The 23581-nt window shown below is 40.8% G+C and overlaps 1 protein-coding gene across 2 annotated transcripts in view; it reads right to left on the bottom strand.

Moving 5' to 3' along the window:
* The window catches only part of RASA3 (RAS p21 protein activator 3), a 254071-nt gene that overhangs the window by 164533 nt on the left and 65957 nt on the right, over positions 1-23581 (bottom strand). The gene's annotated exons all lie outside the window — the stretch shown is intronic.

Raw genomic sequence — 23581 nt, forward strand, 5'->3', positions numbered from 1 at the left:
AACGCAAAACCAAAAGAAAGAACTATGCATTTGTGCCAATTCATTCTTTATACTCCCCAACACACACACCAGCCATGCCAAATGATCGTACTCCGTCACATTTAGAGATATACCAGAGGCAACCTCCTGAAATCATTTTCTTGATGGTACCTAGATATGTAGTTTTGAGGGCTCTATCACTTAAGTAATTTAAAGTGAAAGCTAAAATTATTATTTCCTGCTATTTCCCTAGAGGCAAAAATATATGTTTGTGCTGTGGGGAGAGGGAGGATGCAGAGGTGAAAGTGTTCACTCCAGAACTTTTCCTGCTTGAAATCCATTTATGATCTTGCTCCCCACAACCAAAACAAAAAACTTTCATAAATGTGAGAGCAGGAGGATCTCGGTCTTTTAATTGATCACAGCAGTGTGCAGCCATTCAAATAATATACACTGAAACACACATCATTCTCTTGCAGCTGTAACTAATTAAAAATTGTAAAGGGGGCCACAACTGAGGATGGACCATTTACACACACAGTCTCTCTCTTCCCCCTCCCCCACAAAAAAGGAAATTAAATCATTTAACTTAAGAAAAACAAAGTCATACAACAAAAACACAACTGAAAATTACATTCATCAGGTTTGTAAAAGCCAAAAACCACTCACAGCTCCATGTCATCTCTTATGACATCTAATGCTTCATCCACTATAATTACATATTCTCCTCCTGAGAGTAGAGTAACAGTGTATTAATCTAAATACATGCTTAGTAGATCACAAAAAAGCTGTTTTATCAGTTGCCCAATACTGAAATGTTCGTTCCCCAATTAATAAGCAAAACTGCATATCTCTACAGTACGTTGAAAAAACATCCAGGTTTTTCTCTATACAAAAATACTAATTGTTAAATAATTGTCTCCTCTATTATGCAACTCAATATATAAATTATAAATGTCTGCCACCAAACAATGTATATGTCCTGCCATATTAAGCACTTGGCCCAATCCAATCCATGGATTAATAGCTGTACTGAACTCAGAGTAGTTAAAATTCCCATCTGGAATTTTCTGTCAGTACAGTTACCTTTAAATAGCATGCTCTCAGCTTATTTTAAAATTCCTCTAAAAAGCCTTTATAAAGAGAGATTCCCTGCTGCCCAGTTAATGTTTAAAAGGACACCAGAGAAAAATTATAATAGGTACCAAATTTTCAGACACGTGATTTCCAATTTGACAGGGCACCCAAAGGGATAGTATCTCTCTGCTGTTTATATTGCTGGTTATCTTTAGAATTCAGGTGCAGATAAAAAGATTGTTATCCTTTTCAATAGTGCACTCAACAAATTTGTTTCAGTGCTAATCCTTCAAAGTATAATACAAAAATAAAGTAAAATTTAAAGAGTCTGGAATAGCATCCATGTTTTATTCATAGTAAATTATCTGCTTCACAACAGTTTAAATTTTGATCTTTGAATAGTTTGTTCAACAATTACTAACCCATTTCTAGGATTAATAAATGGTGAAAAAATGTACAGATAGTGAAGAAAAAAAATACCACAGAACCAAAATATTCTCCCCCAGCCGGCCCTATCATATCATTCAGATCTCCATTCCAGTAGCAGAGTGCTATTGGATTGTGTGACCTAGCAGTCACTTTGTGCAATGCACTCACAACCTCAAGCAAGCCAACAGAGTGTCAGAGATACTCATGCCTTTCTGGCTGTGCGTCAAGGAGGACTACATGAATCACCACTTCCTCTGTTTATGGCAAGTGAACATTAAAGTAACTCAAGTATTCCAATACATCATCCACAGGCTTCACTCCCAAATACAAGAAATATCTTCTGCTCTTGCCACACGTCTGCCATTGTGGCCAAGTTGCCTAACTCTTGCTGTGGTGATAACTATAGTGCAGACATGAGGGCACATGACAGAAAAATATACCATGAAGATAACCACAGCTATCTTGCTAACCACAGTAAAACCAAGTAGACAATTGTGCTTTTCTGCTGATCAAAAATGTTTTAAGCCAATTCTTCAAAGAAGAGCTCTGTACAAGTGTGACAGCTTGTCTCTTTCACCAACAGAAGTTGATCCAATCAGAGATATTACCTCACCCACCTGGTCTCTCCTAGGGCACCTCTCACATTAGTACTAGTTCAGAGGTTCTCAAACTTCATTGAACCGCAAGCCCCTTCTGACAACAAAAATTACTACACAACCCCAAGACAGGGGACCAAAGCCTGAGCCCACCCCCCTGAGCTCTACCGCCTCAGTTGCGGCGCGGGCAGGTGGGGGTGGGGGGCACAAAGCTCAAGGGCTTCAGCCTGTAACCTGAGTCCTGTCACCCAGGGCTGAAGCCCTCAGGCTTGGTCCCGGACCCCAACAAGTCTAACGCCAGTCTTGGCAACTCCATTAAAACAGGATCACAACCCACTTTGGGGTCCTGACCCACAGTTTGAGAACTGCTGCACTAGTTTAACAGTGCCTTTCGTTTTAGTTTATACAGTCAATAGGAGTACTAATTTATATATTGAGAAAAGGGATAAACCTGTCTCCTTTTCATTTAGTGAGTTTACTTTCCCCGATGCCCAGAGGAAATCACATTAATAGCTGTCAGGTTTAAATTAACCATCTACAGAAAATGACCCTTACAAAATAATTAGCTAAAAAATAATCTGATTCTTGTATTCATTGACAGATGTGTGTGCGTTATTTTTACGCAAACAGATGTTTGCGGAAAGGATAAGGATGGGTAGGAAGTAGTAGAATGCAAAAGTCGCCTCTTCCCCAACTCCCATACACCTCTTGTCAAATAATTCCATTCTTTTGTAAAGCTTTTTTCTTGACCACAATGATATATCTAATGTATCTAAAATGAAGCTGTTTGTTAGCACCAGAAGGCATAAACTATAAGCAGCACACATAAAAGATTTATATTGAATAAATATTACAACATAACAAAATAGGAGATATTGGGAAGGAAAGAGCCACTTTGCCAGATAAACGTGTCCTTTAAGCTCTCTCCACTTCCTCCTTGTTGCAGTATCTTTCAGTCCAAACAAAGGTTTTTAATCTAATTCATTTATGCTGCAGTGCTGTGTCTCTAGCAGTATCTGAAGTGGTTAGTAGAAGAAACCTTTCCGAACAACAGAAATGTTTTCTGGGATTGATATTCAGAATCTTAGTTTGCACCTCTAAGTAGCCCAGTTTCATGTCAGGTTCTCTGCCACCTTCTTGAAGTGTTTTAGGGTAATTGCTTTTATTCCTTATGTCCCTACTTAATCTCACTGCTTATTAGCCTGTGATCTCAGAGAAGCAAGCACATTCACATCACCAATATCCTGCAACACTTGCTGCTGTGCAATAGGGATCTACAGCACACATGCTACAGATTTTTTTCTTTTAAATGCACATAATCGATTGTGGTAGAAGCTTTCATCAGAATGTAGCCATTATTCAGAACAAACTACAGATCCTTCAGTATTTCCCATTTTTCTGGGGCTGGATCTTCCAAGTTACTCAATTCAGACCAGAATTTTTAAAACAGTTTGTACTATTAAGTTACATGTCACCCTACCCAAACCACAAATATTATATTGTTAACAACTGTTTCCTCTAGCTTTTTCCCTAATGAGGATTTAAGGATATAACATTATGATGAGTAAATTCTAGCTGTGTTCCCTCAAATTAAATCCCATTTGCCATGCTTCATTAACTTTTTAGGCTTAAACATCTGTTTTGTCTATTCAGATCTCTCTACAATTCTTTCATTTTAAAATGACATATTACCAGTCATTTTTATAAATTTCATGCATGCACTATTGTACATATGGAGAGAAGGAGAGGGAGTGCTTTCAAATTTGGGAGTGGTAGATTATTTTGGAGCATTTTCTTCTTCAAATTCTGAACTACCATTAATTACATTAATAGCTTGGAGGCAGTATGGTCCATGTAAAAGGATACAAGTCAGGAGCTCTGGTTCCCAGCTCTGTCCAAGATTGTGTACCTGCTACAGGTCACTTCTCCATGCCTCCACTCTCCCATCTGAACAAAGATCATTATACCTACCTTCCTCTGGGGAAGAAGTAATGGTGCTCAGAACTGTTATGTGAGCGTGTCCTTGCTTTTCAAAGAGGCAAGAAACCCAAAAATGATCAGGTTTCTTTCACCCCTCTTCTGGGTCTTAAGACCCACTGGTTGCACACGGGGGTTAATCTCTAGCATAAGATCATGGACATTCTATGCATCCTCCCCTCCTGTGCTGCTCCCATAGAGACAACAGAGAGAAACTTGTGCAATCTTACCAGTTTCACTCTGCTGAGAAAGAGAGAGAGAGACCTTGCATTACTCTAACAACTTCCTCTTCCCGGCCAGAGCAGCAGTACTGGCATACTGGGGAGAGAGGACAGCTGAGAGGGGAAGAAGAATATGGGCATCATATACACCAAAAAACGAAGATTTGCAAATCACAAAAAGGAGGTAATAAAATAATTCATTAAAATATGTTGCTGCATGAAAACTAGACACTAGAAGAACTAAGTGGAGGGGGTGAAAGAAAACCACACAGAATGCAAGAAGAAGAAAAAAAGAGATGGAGAAAAACAAAACAGCAGAAAGGGTTAAATGCTTATATTTAAGGGAGAGTTTTCTTCTAATTCTCTCAACAGCCCAGTTAACCATCACTATAAAATTAGGTAACTGAAAGCAAATCACAAGTGCTATCTATTGCCCCACTCCCTCCCGCTCCACAATAAAAAAAAAAATTCTGAAATTGCGCATCCTCTCAACTAAGAGTAACTACAGAAGATGAAATAAATCACTCCCCACAAAAAAGTGAAATTTAGCTGCTGTAACATACCACAGGATGTCTTTTATTGCCACAGTTACTGTGTTACACAACACTGTAGCAATATTCCCCACGACTGTAACTACACTTCCCTTTTCCATAGAATCATAGAAATGTAGGGCTGGGAGGGACCTAGGGAGGCCATCAAGTACAGCCCCCTGCACTGAGGAAGGACAAAGTAAACTTAGACCATTCCTGACAGGGGAGCTGGAACAATTTTTATAATGGGGGTGCTCAGAGCTATTTTTGGTCAAAAATCCCCTGGGTCCCCTTTTTAAAGATCGATACTATGATTGCCCTTCTCCAGTCCTCCTGGACCTTACCCATCCTCCCTGAAGTCTTGAAGATAATTGCTAACCGTTCTGAGATTGAGGAACTACCTGAAGCAAGTACGCTAGGATGAATTTCATCAGGCCCTGAAGATTTGAATACATACAACTTACTGAAATATTCTTTAACCTGTTCTTTCCCTATTTTGGCTTGTATTCCTCCCAACTTCTTGCTAATATTAATTGTGTTGAGTATCTAGTCACCACTAACCTTTTCAGTGAAGACCAAAGCAAAATAGGCATTAAACCCCTCAACCTTATTGATGTCATCAGTTATGATCTCTCCTTCTCTGCTAAGTAGAGGACCTACACTTTCCTTCATCTTTCCCTTGCTCCTAATGTATTTAAAGAACCTCTTCTTATTGCCTTTCATATCCCTTGCTAAACATAATTCATTTTGTACCTTATCCTTTCTGATTTTGTCCCTACACTCTAGTGCTGTTCTTTTATATGCCTCCTTAGTGATTCATCCACGTTTGCATTTTTTGTAGGATTCTTTTTACATGTTCAGTTCATTAAAGAGCTCCTGGACAGAAAGAATAGTAAGAGGCCCATATGGTGTGCGCTCTCCTTCACAGGAGGATAATTTGCAGTTATGCCTTTAGACTGTCTCCTTGCGAAACTGCCTGCTCTGCCAAACTCCTTTTCTCCCTTAGATTTTCTTCCCACAGGACTGTACTATCAGTTCTGAGTTTTTATAGTCTCCTTTTTTGAAGTCCATTCTCCTGATTCTGCTTCTCTCACTCCTTCCTTAGAATCATAACATTTATCATTCATGATCACATTCATCCAAATTGCCTCCCACTTTCAGATTTGCTACCTATTCCTCCCTGTTGGTCAGAATCAAGTCTAAAATGGCCATCCTCTGGTTACTTCCTCTATCTTCGGAAAGATTTCTACCATTGCTGCCAGCAGCGGAGATGCGTCAGCACAAAGTTTTAGGAGAGAAAAGCTACTGTAAACAAGAGGTTAATGAAGAGACAGTGAGAAGCATGCTCTTGGAGCTCCAGCTATATTCAATTCCTAGCTCCATCATAGGCTTCTCACAAGACCTGGAGAAGATGACATTTAATCTCTGTGCCTCAGTTCCACTATAAAACTAGGATAATACCTCCTTAAACAACATTACTGTGGGGAGGTACTCAAATACTATTTGGTCCTTGTGATCATAATTATCTAGATCTAGTGGAGCAAAGGATCAGGTCCAAGAGGTGAATATAGCTGGACCACTTGGTAATAGTGACCATAATATAATTAAATTTAACATCACTGTGGTGGGGAAAACACCACAGTGGTCCAACACAGTAGCATTCAATTTCAGAAAGGGGAACTACACAAACATGAGGAGGTTAGTTAAAACAGAAATTAAAAGGTACAGTGCAAAAAGTAAAATCCCTGCAAACTGCATGGAAACTTTTTAAAGACACCATAATAGAGGCTCAACTTAAATATATACCTCAAATTTTAAAACATGGTAAGAGAACCATAAAAGAGCCACCACGGGGCTCTGATAAATGAAGGGGGGTGGGGTAGCTCTCTTATGGACAGCCAGCTAGCTATAAAGTTCCTCTTGCTAGTTGTTCTCTACTTGCTTTACCTGTAAAGGGTTAAAAAGTCTCCCTGCATAGGTAAAAGGAATGGAGTGGGCACCTGACCAAAAGAGACAATGGGAAGGCTAGAACTTTTAAAAATTTGGAAAAAAAACTTCCCCTTTTTCTGTCTGTCAGTTGTTCTCCTGGAGAGCAGAGACAGGGCTGGAACTATGCTGTAAGAGCTTGGACCAGGTATGAAAAATCATCAGATCATACCTAGAAACTATTCATTTGGAACCCCAGATATGTAAGTAGATCAGGAAATGTCTAGGAAGACACGATTGGGTTTACGTCTTATTTCTTTATGGCTTGTGGACTCCTCTGTGCTAACTCCAGGTGCTTTTGTTTTGCTTGTAACCTTTAAACTGGACCTCAAGGAAGCTATTTTTGCTTCTTAACTTTTGTATTTGCTCTTTTTAAATCTAGCAATAGCCTGAGGTTTGTGCCCATGTTGTTTAATTAGCTGGTGGCAACAGCTGATTTCCTTGGTTTTCTTTCTCAACTCTTCCCTGGGGTATGGGGGGTGAAAGGGCTTGAGGGTATCCCAGAGGAAGGGATTCTCAAGTGAACCTTCCTGGGTTCTCAGAGGGGTTTTTTGCATTTGGGTGGTGGCAGCATGTACCCATCCAAGGTCAGAGAAAAGCTGTAACCTTGGAAGTTTAATACAAGCCTGGAGTGGCCAGTATTAATTTTTAGAATCCTTGCGGGCCCCTACCTTCTACACTTGAAGTGCCAGAGTGGGGAATCAGCCCTGACAGTGGCTAACCAAACAAAGTAAAAGAAGCAGTGAGAGGCAAAAAGGCATCCTTTAAAAATCAGAAGTTAAATCCTAATGACCGAAATAGAAAGGAGCATAAACTCTAGCAAACGAATTGTAAAAATATAATTGGGAAGGCCAAAAAAGAATTTGAAGAATAGCTAGCCAAAGACTCAAAAAGTAATACCAAAAAATGTTTTAAGTACATCAGAAGCAGGAAGCCTGGTAAACAACCAGTGGGGCCACTGGATGATTGAGATGATAAAAGAGCACTCCAGGATGATAAAGCCATCGCGGAGATACTAAATGAATTATTTGCATTGGTCTTCACGGCTGAGTATGTGAGGGAGATTTCCAAACCTGAGCCATTCTTTTTAGGTGACAAATCTGAGGAACTGTCCCAGATTCAGGTGTCATTAGAGAAGGTTTTGGAACAAATAGATAAACTAAACAGTAATAAGTCACCAGGACCAGATGGTATTCACTCAAGAGTTCTGAAGGAACTCAAATATAAAATTGCAGGACTACTAACTGTCATCTGTAACCTATCATTTAAATCAGCTTCTGTACCAAATGACTGGAGAATAGCTAATGTGATGCCAACTTTTACAAAGAGCTCCAGAGGAGACCCTGGCAATTACAGGCTGGTAAGCCTGACTTCAGTACTGGGCCAACTGCTTGAAACTATAGCAAAGACCAAAATTGTCAGACCCAGATGTACATAATTTGTTGGGGAAATAGTCAACATGTTTTTTGTAAAGGGAAATCATGCCTCACCAATCTACTAGAATTCTTTGAGGGGGTCAAAAATCATGTGGACAAGGGGGAAACCAGTGGATAAAGTGCACTTAGATTTTCAGAAAGCTTCTGACAAGGTCCCTCACCAACGACTCTTAAGCAAAGTAAGCAGTCATGGGATAAGAAGGAAGGTTCTCTCATGGATCAGTAACTGGTTAAAAGATAGGAAACAAAGGGTAGGAATACAGGGCCAGTTTTCAGAATGGAGAGAGGTAAATAGTGGTGTCCCCCAGGGGTCTGTATTGGGCCAAGTCCTATTCAACAAATGATCTGGAAAAAGGGGTAAACAGTGAGGTGGCAAAATTTGCAGATGATACAAAACTACTCAAGATAGTTAAGTCCCAGGCAGACTGCGAAGAGCTACAAAAGGATCTCTCGAAACTGGGTGACTGGGCAACAAAATGGCAAATGAAATTCAATGTTGATAAATGTAAAGTAATACACATTGGAAAACATAATCCCAACTATATATATAAAATGAGGGGATCTAAATTAGCTGTTACCACTCAAGAAAGAGATCTTGGGGAGTCATTGTGGATAGTTTTCTGAAAACATCCACTGCAAGTGCAGTGGCGGTCAAAAAAGTGAACAGAATGTTGGGTATTATTAAGAACGGGTTAGACAATAAGACAGAAAATATATTGCCTCTATATAAATCCATGGTACACCCACATCTTGAATACTGCGTGTGGATGTGGTCGCCCCATCTCAAAAAAGATATATTGGAATTGGAAAAGGTTCAGAAAAGGACAACAAAAATGATTAGGGGTATGGAACGTCTGCTGTATGAGGAGAGATTAAAAAGACTGGGACTTTTCAGCTTGGAAAAGAGACGACTGGGGGTAGGGGAGAAGAATATGATAGAGGTCTATCAAATCATGACTGGCGTGGAGAAAGTAAATAAAGAAGTGTTATTTACTCCTTCTCATAACACAAGAACTAGGAGCCACCAAATGAAATTAATAGGTAGCAGGTTTAAAACAAACAAAAGGAAGTATTTTTTCACACAATGCACAGTCAACCTGTGGAACTCCTTGACAGAGGCTGTTGTGAAGGCCAAGACTACAACAGGATTCAAAAAAGAACTAGATAAATTCATGGAGGATAGGTCCATCAATGGCTATTAGACAGGATGGCAGGGATGGTGTGTCTAGCCTCTGTTTGCTAGAAGCTTGGAATGGGCAACAGGGGATGGATCACTTGATGACTCCTGTTCTGTTCATTCCCTCTGGGGAAACTGGCATTGGCCACTGTCGGAAGACAGGCTACTGGGCTAGATGGATCTTTGGTCTGACCCGCTATGGCCATTCTTATGTAGACAGACACGGAGAAAATATTTCAAAAGAGTTGCATGTACCAAGGCTAAGCAAAAGCTTACATTTCAAATATAATGACCCAGAACTCTTTGGTAAGGTGACTGGCTGAGCCTGTAATGTTATTACATTTATGAAACCTAGAATGCTGCTTCACTACATTGGTAGATTGGAAAGTGAGACAGGACTGTCCTTATTATGTGTGCTTACTTCACCAAGCACAATAAACCTGATCTCTAACTGGGGTCTGTAGGTGTTACTGCAATACTAAAAGGACCAAATATTGTCAGTTTGAAGAAGTGAGGGAATGGATGTTGCAACGTGCAGCGATGCGAGAACACTCCATAAAAAAGTAAGTCAGAGCAGAGAACTGAAATTTGGTAGAGTGGCCTTTTTGTTGAAGATCTGTCTTTCAGCATCCTCATGAAAATATGCCCAAATCTGGCCAAGTTATAAGCCTTTGGGGGGACAAAAATTAGTTTGTACATACTCAGCAGACACTTGTTAGAGCTTTGCATCTTAATTTCCCAAAGAGCTTGTCCATGGTTCTCCAGCCTGGGAGTAAGCAGGACTTTCCTTGCAATTGCAGTTCCTGGTTGCTCTGAGTCAGGAGCATTGGATGAAGATGCTGCCTGAACCGAATGGAGGACAAGAAGCCAGGAAAGTGGGGGAGAGAAGAGAGAGAGAGAGAGAGAGAGACTGGTCCAGGAAACATCATCAAATGCTATTTTATTCCCTTCATCACTCAGGGCACCGAATGGATGCGCTTTGGGGATTAATCAGGGTTGTGTACTACAGGAGACTTGTCTGTAGGACCTCTGCCTAATTTGTTGTGAAGGTGTGTAGTGAATGAGGCAGGGGGATGGTAGGAAGAGAAAACTGTCTCCTGGTTAAAGCAGTTGAATGCTATCCTGGAGAACTGGATTTTATCCTTTCCCCTGGTACAGAGTTCTGTGTGACACTGGGCAAGTCACTTAACTTTTTACAGGTAGTCACTAATGGGGTGTTCCTCATTTTCTAAATTCCTGACTTGAGACCCTGGAACCTGATTTGCAGAAGAACTAACCAATCGCAGGTATAGCTGAAGTCAATGGGAGCTGTGCTTTGAACATATGAAGTGCTATGTACTCTGACAAATCAGGTCCTAGATACATCAAGTTGGGGACACAAAATTAGTGGATTTTTTTTTAAAATCAATCCCTGTGGCTCATCCTTGTTTTATAATGGGGAACTAACACTCCCTCATCTCACAGGGATATTCTGAAAATAAAGTAATGTTTATGAACACTTAGATAGCATAGAGATAAACACCATGGAAAATCCCCAGAAAAAGTTATAATTCTGTGTCCAGAACAGGGTTTGGACAGTGTACAGTAAATAAGGCCTGGGGCTACACACTGAACACTGAGGAGAAAACAAAATATTGAATAGGTTCTCATTAAATGAGCACTGCCCATGCTGTGCACTGATTGAGGTAGAGGTCCTGTTGGGGGCGGGAATAAGTACATTTAATTACACAATCCCATACTATCATAATGCATAAAAAGAAAGGGACCAAATTAAGGCTGCACAGGCAACCTTAATTTTGGCATTCCTGGCTTTTGAGTGCTTGACTTTGCAATCTTAATGATGGTCTTTTAACAGGTTTTTTGTTTGTTTGTTTGTTTTAAGAGGGTGTGTGTATACACATTTATAATTTCTAAATATCCGTTCTAGGTTTGCCAGTAAACTTAGGAATGTAGGCTGAAAATGATCATGAATATAAATAAGATACATTAGAGGAAAGATTTAATACAAATATTCAAGGGGTCATTAGGCAGACTAATGCCATAATGTCCAGTCATATTTCTCAATCTGGAAAAACTCATTTAGCACTGAAATTAGATAATTAATGAATTGAGAAAAGCGACACCTGAAAAGCATGACCTGGCCCACTTAGTTCATTTTACAAACTATTATTATTTAATACCTTGCAATGGTACGAGACTGCACCATCCCATCTGGATTATCTAAAGAGTACAGACTGAGAGCAATAAGATTAAGCTGTCTATGGCTAAGTCTATAAACCCCCGATCAGTTCCTGGAGCCCACAATAAAGCTGAGTAAAAGGTTGTTTTGGCACCTAGATCAATGTGGAAGACCTAGAGTAGCCCCCAAAGTATCAGCATCTTCCTTTCCAGAAAGCAGTTTACACCTCCAGCAATAGTCCTTTAACTAAATACCTTCTTCCTGCACAAAAAGAACTATAGCACAGAGCCCACCCCAGGGACTTGAACTGGGGTCTCCAACATCCAAGGTGAGTGCTCTGGGCTATTATTTATTCTGGGGTGAAGGACTGTGGCTTCCTCTTCCCCTTGGTTGGTCTGAAACCTCAATCTTTTGCAATATTTTTTATGCAATGTTCCACTATTAGACACTGGACAGTTGAGAGACAATATTATCCACTAGAAAGCAGTGCACATATACATGTACAATAGAGCCATGTATCCATCCTTATCATATTGGCATGGCAGTCAGCTTCTTCTCACAGTCTCCCCACAGGATCAGCTGCATCACATCAGCTGATAGTCAAGCAGCATTAATATATTTTCAGCTTTGAGCTGTTTGTGATTATAGGCAATTACCGAAGCAAGTGCCATCTCCACACCATACCCAGTTCACATGATCATTGTCCCTATGTCATTTTGATCAGGGCTTTTATTGTTGTTTAAGTGAAAGAATAGTGTACCAACAGTAACCTTTACCCATACACCCCCACCACCACCCAATAACCGAAGAATGTCACTTACCTACTTAAGATTCTGATATTGCATAGCTAAATAACTTCTTTTGCATACGTTGCAAAAGAAAATACTTTCTATACCTCAAAGGATTGCATACTGTAGCAGGGTAGTCACCCTGCTCCAGCCCTGAAAGGGTTAAAGCTCGCCCTAGGAGAGGGCTGAGGCTGCAAGAAAAGGTTAGGCTGATTGGGAAGTCAGCCACAGCTGGCCCTATAAGAGGCCAGCGAGCCAGGAGCCGGCAGAGTTTCTCTCTAGCTATAGGGAGAGAAGGACCTGGCTGCCTGGGAGCTGAGCAGGACACCTAGAGTGGAGCAGGGCTGGGGGAAGGCCAGAGGAGCTGGGGAGCTCCAGCCTGGAAAACCCCCCAGGCTGCAGGCCTTGCTAAAGGCCAGGAAGGGTACTGGGGCTACAGAGGGGTAGCCTGGGAATAGGCAGAGGCAGCTGGACCAACCCCTCTTGCCGATGAGTGGTTTACAGGCTGTAGTTTGCCCCAGTGAGCGGGGGCTAGATGGTGACTGGCTGTAGCCACTGTGGCAAGGTGGGGATAGAGGGTTGGGGGTTCCCTGGGGAGGGGGAGACCCAGAGTGTGGGGGCACTGCCAGGGGGCAACACCCCAAGGTAAAGTGGCACCGGGAGGGACACAAGGGCCAGTGGCAGGCCAGACACCAGCCTGCAGAGGGCGCGCCGGGCTGGAAGAGCTAATTCCCAGGATGACCAGCAAGAGGTGCCGCACCGGTGAATCACCACATTGCTAAAATACATTAACACTAAGTATAATGTGACTGGTGTATTTGCCTTTTAATGTAACCAATCAGTGACATACGATTGCTGTTAAAATACATTAAAATTCATAGAGAGAGATATAAAGTTAAAAAGTCAGCTGGAGTCAGCAGTTCTCCAAATGTGGTTTGTGGAGAGCTGGCAGTACTGGCTCCCATCCTCATTTCTATTTGCTAAATTGCATTAAAAGGGACTTCTAAAAATAAAAGAAATACTTCCCTAATATTGAGTTCTCTGTGCAAGCACTGGATGTAGTTCTCACAGAGATATTACACAATTTGAAACGGAAGAGAAGGAGCTCTACTCTGTGCAGAAATGAATAGGCAGGGAACTGTTCACAAGGCACCTGCTATTAAGATGTAGACCACACTGTGAAACAGTGTGTGACCCTGTTACCAATCAATATTCAGAGTCAGAATCTGAGAATGTAAGTATTCATAAGGGAAGCATATTGTTCTTTATTAGATGTTTTGCCAGCAAAACCTAAAAGTATTACTAAAAATAAAGACTACATTCTGTCAATCAAAACAATTGCAGTCCCAAGGCTCTTTTGTGGGTGTTAGTTCTGTAACAATATAATTTACACCTTTGCATTCACTTTTCTAAACTGAACATTGTTTTTGGATCACTCAGACTCACACAACTTAAGCCTTCAGTCATGCTCTCAAAAGAACAGTTAATTTTTAAACACACTCAAGGCTGTACTCATGTTATTCTATGGCAGTTACAGTCTTTCCAAATTAGAACCCAAAAAAGCAACAGTAATAAGTAACACTCCATACTTCCTACACAATAGGTTGAATTTTATCACACACACACACACAGGTGATTGTTCTATGGTTAGAGAGACATTTAGAAAGGCAGCGTTCATGACATGTAGCAGATTCTGTTCTTTCCCTTTTCTGCCTCCCTCCTCCAACACTCTGTAGTAGGCTGAACTAGTGCCAGAGACTCAGGGAGGCCAACTTTGACTGGAATTCTCAAACAGCACATTTTAGAAGTTTAGCAGTACAGTCAATCTATACTGTAAAATACACAAAAAACTTGACCATCACTAAAAAGTCAGTAAATGCTAGAAGAGTACACCTTATAAGCCTAGAGAAATAGATTTTCAGAACCCCACACTACAGCACTGAATGAAGCAGGAAATGATGAACAAAGAAAGGAATTTCATAGATTCCAGATGTACTTCAACACCAGCTGGGAAATACAAGCAAGAAATCTAACTAAAGCCTTGTGAAGGCCACCACTCTGTTTTCTTCTGGGAGTTTTTGATTAAAAGTAAAATAAGCTATAAGTCACTTGTAAATATAAATGTTTTCAGAAATACTGTTATGTAGTAGTATATCAGTCTTCCCATCCTATGCCAAAGAGTTACTTTAACACCCATAAGTCAGAGTCATTGCACCAGGGGCGGAATTAAGGTTGCAAAAGAAACCATGACTTTGGCATTTCCTAATTTTCTACTGTTTGACATTGCAACCAAAGCAGCATTTTTAATATTCGTTTTTGTATGTAAATGTTATATAAAATTGTCATAGCAAGATGCACATTTGAGAACATAGTATTGCAAACTGCCAACTTTTCTAAATTTGGAAAATTAAAACTAAAATTACTTCCTACTAATGCAAATTACAAACATATGAGTACAAAAATATACTGAAGATGATGGTTACCATTATTTTCTTTAAAGACTAATGGAGAAAAATTGAGTTTAATGAGAGCTTGAGAAGTAACAACTTGCTAATATACACAAAACCAGTCCCTCATGAACTGTCACTGACAGAATAACCCACTTGTGTGTAGTACTCAAAAGGAGGTTAGGAAGAGAACTCTTTCATGAGTTCCTGAAGCTCTGCCTGCTATTTATATAACCTAATGCCTTGACTTTTGCAAGTTCACTTTTTGAAACAGGAACACACAAATATGCTATCAGCCCTTCGAAGGCAGACTGTCCTTCCAGACGGATTTTGAAATCTTCTTGAGTAGCAGTACAGTGACAGAAGCCCAAGTATAGCCTTGACTTCAGGAGGAAATAAATCCATGCTAAAACATGACAGAAGAAGCTTATGTTCCATAAGAGGTGGTGTTGATACAAGAAGATTTAGAAATTGGTCTATTCTGCCTTTAAAAAAAATAAAATAAAAAACATAGGATATTTTTGGAATACGAAGTTATTTTCTCCCCAGTTGTTTAGCTCAAGTGAACATCAAAAGTTAAGAAAAAAAAAATCAAGAAATTTTGCCAAACTTCAGGTTTCAGAGTAACAGCCGTGTTAGTCTGTATTCGCAAAAAGAAAAGGAGTACTTGTGGCACCTTAGAGACTAACCAATTTATTTGAGCATGAGCTTTCGTGAGCTACAGGCTCACTTCATCAGATGCATGAAGTGAGCCTGTAGCTCACGAAAGCTCATGCTCAAATAAATTGGTTAGTCTCTAAGGTGCCACAAGTACTCCTTTTCTTTTTGCCAAACTTCAGATATTTAAAAAAATGCTATAATGAACTTTCTAGTATGTATGAAAGGAGTTACATATAAATTCTACATATTTTAAGCAAAGTAGGATTTCACTACACCATGACTGCTTAAATCCATCAGTAACACCCCCACCCTGCCCAGGAATATATTCTTAACAACAGCTTCCTCCCAGTCCACTCATTCGCCTCCATCCACCAAAAGACTCCTCCGTCTTGCTACAATCCTTGGCTGCTCTTCTCCTCCTCCTCTCCTGCTGCTTAGCTCTCCTCCTCTCAGCAAATGGGTTTCAAGGAACTGCTGCTTCTGGTCCTATGCAGAGACCTTCCCCTTCTCTTCCCTCTGTCCACATCTGATTTGGGAAGATGAGAAAAGGGAGAAAGCTGGCAGACGAGGTCTCAAATTCAGCCTAATTAGCCTGATATGAAAACAAGAGACACTTAAGGTTTGAAAACTGGAACCTCCACCCAACAGTTGGAGGTTAGATAAGTCTAGTATAGAATATCTTTTTAACATCCCCACTCCCTAAAGCAGCACAGGAACAAATATACACTGACACACCCCTAGAGCTCCGACCACGGGTATTCTATCTGCTACCCAAAATCCATAAACCTGGGAATCCTGGGTGCCCCATCATCTCAAGCATTAACACCCTGACAGCATGATTATCTGGCTATGTAGACTCTCTCCTCAGGCCTTACGCTACAAGCGCTCCCAGCTATCTTCGAGACACCAGTGACTTCCTGAGGAAGCTACAATCCTTTGGTGATCTTCCAGAAAACATCATCCTAGCCGCTATGGATGTAAAAGCTCTCTACTCGAACATTCCACACAAAGATGGACTACAAGCCGTCAGGAATAGCATCCCCGATACCATCACAGCAAACCTGGTGGCTGAACTTTGTGACTTTGTCCTCACCCACAACTATTTCAGATTTGGAGACAATTTATACTTTCAAGTCCACGGGTCCACTATGGGTACCCACATGGCCCCACAGCATGCCAACATTTTTATGGCTGACTTAGGACAACGCTTCCTCAGCTCTCGTCCCCTTACAGCCCTACTCTACTTCAACTACATTGATGACAATCATCTGGACCCACAGGAAGGAGGCCCTTGAGGAATTCCACCAAGATTTCAATAAATTTCCCCACCATCAACCTCAGCCTGGACCAGTCCACACAAGAAGTCCACTTCCAAGACACTATAGTGCTAATAAGCAATGGTCACATAACCACCACCCTATACTGGAAACCTAATGACCGCTATACTTACCTACATGCTTCCAGCTTTCATCCAGACCACATCAACACAATCCATTGTCTACAGCCAAGCTCTAAGATACAACCGCATTTGCTCCAATCCCTCAGACAGAGGCAAATACCTACAGGATCTCTATCAACCGTTCTTAAAACTACAGTACCTACCTGGTGAAGTGAAGAAACAGATTGACAGAGCCAGAAGGGTACCCAGAAGTCACCTACTACAAGACAGGCTGAACAAAGAAAGTAACAGAACACCACTAGCAGTCATCTACAGCCCCCAACTAAAACCTCTCCAGTACATTATCAAGGATCTAAACGTATCGCGAAGGACTATCCCTCACTCTCACAGACCTTGGGGGACAAGCCAATCCTCGCTTACAGACAGCCCCCCAGTCTGAAGCAAATACTCACCAGCAACTACACACCACACAACAAAAACACCAACCCAGGAACCAAACCCTGCAACAAACCCCATTGCCAACTCTGTCCACATATTTATCTATTCAAGGGACACAATCATAGGACCTAACCACATTAGCCACACCATCAGGGGCTCGTTCACCTGCACATCTACCAATGTGATATATGCCATCATGTGCCAGCAATGCCCCTCTGCCATGTACAGAGGCCAAACCGGACAGTGTCTATGAAAAAGAATAAATGGACACAAATCTGACATCAGGAATCATAACATTCAAAAACCAGTAGGAGAACACTTCAATCTCCCTTGTCACTCAATAACAGACCTAAAAGTGGCAATTCTTCAACAAAAAAACTTCAGAAACCGACTCCAACGTCAAACTGCAGAACTGGAATTAATTTGGAAACTGGACACCATCAGATAAGGCCTGAATAAAGACTGGGAGTGGTTGGGTCATTATAAAACCTAATTTCCCCCGACTGTTACTCTCACCTTCTTGTCAACGGTCTGAAATGGGCCACTCTCATTACCACTTCAAAAGTTATTTTTCCTCCCTTGGTATCCTGCTGTCAATTGAATTGTCTCATTAGACTAACCTCACACTTATTAATGCAATGCACATCTTTTCATGTATTTATACCTGCTCCTGTATCTTCCACTCCATGCATCTGATGTAGTGGGTTCTAGCCCATGAAAGCTTATGCCCAAATAAGTGTGTTAGTCTCTAAGGTGCCACAAGGACTCCTCGTTGTTTTTATTAACCACGCTATCTTCTTCCAAAAACTGCATAAATACTAAACGACATTTTTCTTTGAAGAAAAAACACTTTAGGGACCTCAAGTTCCTAGGCCAAGCCATTTTGAAGATCAGATGAACCACAAACAAATATCCAAGACTGAACGACAGCAATTACCAGACCACCATAACTTTAGAAGTCTTAGGCTCTTCCAAAATTCCCCAAAAAACTTGGCGTTGGAAGATGTGGCATATAAAATTTCAGGGATATTATTTGGGGGGGAGGGGGGGGGGCGGTGGGAAGGGGAATTAGGTGTGGGCTGAAAATAAATCACGCTTATAACTGGAGCCTAAAATCAATCCCCACTCCATAATGTTAAATTAAAGGCATTATTAAAGAACTGATGACGAAGTTGTTTTTTAAAATGCACTAAGGTCACGTAAATTGCTAGTATTGTACAAAGCAGAAAAAGTTAAGAAAACTATTCAGAATGTACAAGTTTCTCATCAACTTCAGTCACACAAAATACAGCCTACTGTCATAATGAAAGCACATATTAAGCCAGTGATTCTCAAACTGTGGGTCAGGACCCCAAAGTCGGTTGCAACTCCATTTTAATGGGATCACCAGGGCTGGTGTTAGACTTGCTGGGGTGTGGGGCCGAAGCCCCACTGCCTTGGGCTTCAGCCCTGGGTGGTGGGGCTCAGGTTACAGGCCCCTCACCAGAGGCTGAAGCCCTCGGGCTTCAGCTTTGGCCCACCTGCACAAGATGATGGGACTTGGGCTTTGTGTCCTGGGCAGGACAAAAGTTTTGGTCCACCCTCCTGGGATCGTGTAGTAATTTTTGTTGTCAGAAGGGGATCGTGGTGCAATGAAGTTTGAAAACCACTGTAAGCTTCTCCTTGATTACCAGCACAAAATGGATGAAAGCAGATTTAAAATATAGCATTAAGACATAATACCACATGGTATAGTGATTTGTTAACATATGTCTGGAATGTCTTACCTCCCTGAGACATTAAACAGATCACTAATACATACCCTATCATGTCTTAATACCGTAATATTGCCATTTGAGTTTTAGGAGTCCGAAGTCATTATCATAGAATCATAGGGCTGGAAGGGACCTTGAGAGGTCATCTAGTCCGATCCCCTGCACTCATGGCAGGGTTAAATATTATTTAGGTCAGTAGTTGTCAAACATTTTTTTCTTCTCCCCTCAGACCACTTGAAAATTGCTGAGGGTCTTGGCAGATCACTTAATGATCTTTCTAAATGTTGTTTGTACTGTTAGCGAACTATTGTAAAGCGCTTTGGATTTGCGCATCCCAAATTCCCACCACCCCCTCCCACCTATCCCCTATTCCCCCCCTCCCCCCCAAGGCAAGCACCTCACCTTACATGTGGGTCTTCTCCAGGGTGCAGGCACCTAATTAGCAGAGCCACGCCTGCGCGGCTCGGCTAATTAGGTGGGTGCCCCTTCATTCTCTCGTGTGCGGCTGCCGTGGCACACTCCTTAGAGGGAACTATCCGCAGATCACCTGAATGGAGCTCGTGGACCACTGGTGGTCCATGGACTACAGTTTGAGAACCTCTGATCTTGGTCATCCCTGACAGGTGTTTGTCTAACCTGCTCTTAAAAATCTCCAATGATGGAAATTCCACAAGCTCCCCTAGGCAATTTATTCAAGTGCTTAACCACTCTGACAGGAAGTTTTTCCTAATGTCCAACATAAATCTCCCTTGCTGCAATTTAAGCCCATTGCTTCTTAACCTCTGAGGATAGGACAAGAAGAACAATTCTTCTCCCTCCTCTCTGTAACAACCTTTTATGTACTTGAAAACTGTTGTGTGTGTGTCCCCCCAATCTTCTCTTTTCCAGACTAAACAAACCCAATTTTTTTTTTTTCAATCTTCCCTCATAGGTCATGTTTTTTAGACTTTTAATCATTTTCTTTGTTCTTCTCTGGACTTTCTCCAATTTGTCCACATCTTTCCTGAAACGTGGCGCCCAGAACTGGACACAATACTCCAGCTGAAGCCTAATCAGCACGGAGTGGAGCGGAAGAATTACTTCACATGTCTTGCTTAAAACACTCCTGCTAATATATCCCAGAATGATGTTTGCCTTTTTTGCAACAGTGTTACACTGTTGACTCATATTTAGCTTGTGATCCACTATGATCCCCAGATCCCTTTGAACAATGTAAGTGTTTGATATCTGGATTTCCCCTCCCTTCCCCAAGAGCTCTCCTAGAATTTGAGCACGGGTAACATGCCTCTCCCTTCATTCCAGGACTTCTACTTCCACCACCTCTGCTACTTCCCCTCATGTTGGGAAATATCACCTTCTTGCAGCTAGAGTGTCATACAGCATGTGGGAAGCTTTCCACGAGGGAATGGAAGATAGAGTAAGGGTGTCATATTAAGCACCAATCTTCTTCCTTCCTTTTAAGACAGTGATGCTCAAACCTCAGTGGTTCAGCAGACAAATTAGCGATCAACATTATCCAGGAGAGCCACAAAAGTGTGAATTCATTATTTTATTTACTGTAGTACTATATTTTCATATTTCAACAATATGATGGGGAAATATTTATTTAGTCACACACACCCCAAAATGACTGACCAAGTATTATTTTATCAACTACAATTGGTTAACATAATAAAAGCTGCCTGATTGGTTGATACTTAAATCACACCGTGTTTAATATCATGTGCTGCAAAGAGCTGTAGGAGATGTATTAAAGAGCCTCAGTCTGAATATCACTGGTTTGAGAGAGCAAATGCTGTAATCATCAATTCACCAAAGACCATTCAGATTTCACACCAGTGTTAACTATTGACTTGTACTGGTTTATTCCCAACTTACAATAGTAAATGAGATCAGAGTGAGACCTCCAATCCTTCATTTACCTGAGAATTAGAGGGGAGGGAGAAGTCTTAAGGCCCCTTCAGGATTCTATAATGCCATTTTGTTTTCATTTGTAACATCTAGGACAGGGGTAGGCAACCTATGGCATGCGAGCTGATTTTCAGTGGCACTCATACTGCCTGGGTTCTGGCCATCAGTCCAGGGGGCTCTGCATTTTAATTTAATTTTAAATGAAGCTTTTTAAACATTTTTAAAACCTTATTTACTTTACATACAACAATAGTTTAGTTATATATTATAGACTTATAGAAAGAGACCTTCTAAAAATGTTAAAATGTATTACTGGCACGCGAAACCTTAAATCAGAGTGAATAAATGAAGACTCGGCACACCACTTCTGAAAGGCTGCTGACCCCTGGTCTAGGAGATTTGCCTGTTTATGCTGCTGTTAGCAATATAGCACATCAATAGGTATTTTTAGGGTTGTTTTTTTTTTTAATTGTATTTCTATTTTTGCTGTAGGGTCAGGACTAAGTCAAAAGATGACAGTTTTTAGTAATATTTTTTAAAAGTTTTGGCTCTCTCTCCATTCCTTGTTATTGTGATAAGTACTTTGCTGTTGCTTGTAAAATGCCAACCATATCTGAAAACCCCTTAAAAATGTTTATTTCCCTGTTTCAGACTTCTGCCCAGATCTCTCTCTCAGGCATTTAAATGGGATGGGGAGGAGTGTACATCAACAAATTGCTGTATCCACCATCATCATCATGAAATATCTAATTAGGAGAAGGCAGTTAACAGAGAAACATCGTTTATATAGCCTAGTGGGCAATGCTGGGCCAGAGTGAGGAAGAAAAAAGCCCCATGACCCCACCATTGAATAATAAAAGTTAATTTAATGTACCTACCTCACACCATACAATCATTTATTTTCGCCAAAGGAATTTATCTTCTAATGTGGCATAGTTGCAGCCTTAACTATGAAGTTGCTTTTACATGAGAAACATCACTTAACATGTGAAGTCTGAGAATGCAAATTCTTTTATTAGCGTGACAAAGTTATAACCAAAGTTATACCATTTACTTCTGGGGTTTTTTGCACTTGGTAATAGTAATCAACCAACCATTTGGGAACAGTAATCCAACAGACAGTTGTCATAGGTCCTATATCTCAGCATGATATATAAGGAATTATCTAATACAAATATGGCCCTAGAGACTATGTCCTGCCTGCGCTGTTTGCAGGATTTTTAATCCTCTTGTGTAGCCTCAGAATAATGTTAATACGTATGTTACACAGCAGCTGATTTCAAGTCCTTATTTGTCCATCCTTAGCTGTCACACAGGAAATGTAAACTTCCAAGAGGATGTGGCCAGGATGGATAGTCTATTAATCTGGGTGCAGCAGCTAGGAGAGAAGCCCCCATGTTAGCACATGAAACTTGAGGGAGATTTGCATTACTATGTCCGATACTAAAACAGACCATTGTAGGTACACAGTAAGTAGTAACAGGAGCTAATATTGTGGCTGAATATAACCCCAGCTATCCTAAAAAGTTATTTCAGTACAGTGATAAAATTGACAAATGCATTTTCTGGAATATGATCACGGATTAGGATATCAAGTACCATATCATGGAGCTCTTGCCATCAGAGGTGCTCTGACCTCCAGATGAAGTCACCTAGCTATATTTCTGAAGACTCAAGGAGAATCACTATTAGTTAACCATGACCATGGGATCAAAGGATAGCATGTCTGCTAATTCCAGAAGAAAAAAAACTGGCAAGTTATGTTCAGACTCCCTACTGTCCTGAATTAATCTGTTTTCTTGACCTAGTAGCCTTGGCTATTAGGAATTCACCCTCCAGAAACCGAACCATATTTGGTTTTGTTCCCATGTGCAGGATCTGTATAATTTTACAAAATGTGATTAAGTTAATTTAGAAATCATGAAAGGTACAAGACGGACAGCCTCGAAGACTATCATCCTCTGTTATTCTTATAGCAAGGACAAAAACCCACAGGAGTAAAGTCTTTACCATGCTGCCTGAATAATTTACTTCGATCCTCAGGTGCTGAGGCCATCCTTAAGGGTCAGATGGTAGTTTGTTCTCCATATCCATTCAACCCTTGTACCATCTTATGGATCTGTCAGAACAGCCTATTGTATGTAGTGCTGTCTTCACATGGGAGAGGGCTGACCACCATTCCTTTCACACAGCACGCTGAATAACAAGTTAGCAACCAAATGTGGTGGCTACCAAGCTGAACAAGGTTTGAATCAGTGAGTTAGAGATGGAAAAAGTCTGTCTACTATGAATCCCCTTAAATTATCCAGTCTCATCTTAAATAAACTACTAACATACCAAACAACAAGCAATGCTGTTTAAATTACCACTCCACCCCCCCCTTCCCAACACACCATCAGTAGTACTTAACATTTTAGTGTGGTTCTGATCTTGTGAATTCTTAATATCTGGGGACAGGCAATTAACTTCACCTAGTTTCATCATTTGCTGCTCTACTGATTTTGAAACAGCTTATCAATAAATCATTCTTCTCCCCCACCCCATGACATATTTTACAGTATGTATTTCTCACAGTAATCATTTTTAAAGCATAGATT

The sequence above is a fragment of the Chelonia mydas genome, chromosome 1, assembly GCF_015237465.2.
Source record: "Chelonia mydas isolate rCheMyd1 chromosome 1, rCheMyd1.pri.v2, whole genome shotgun sequence".
NCBI lineage: Eukaryota > Metazoa > Chordata > Testudines > Cheloniidae > Chelonia > Chelonia mydas.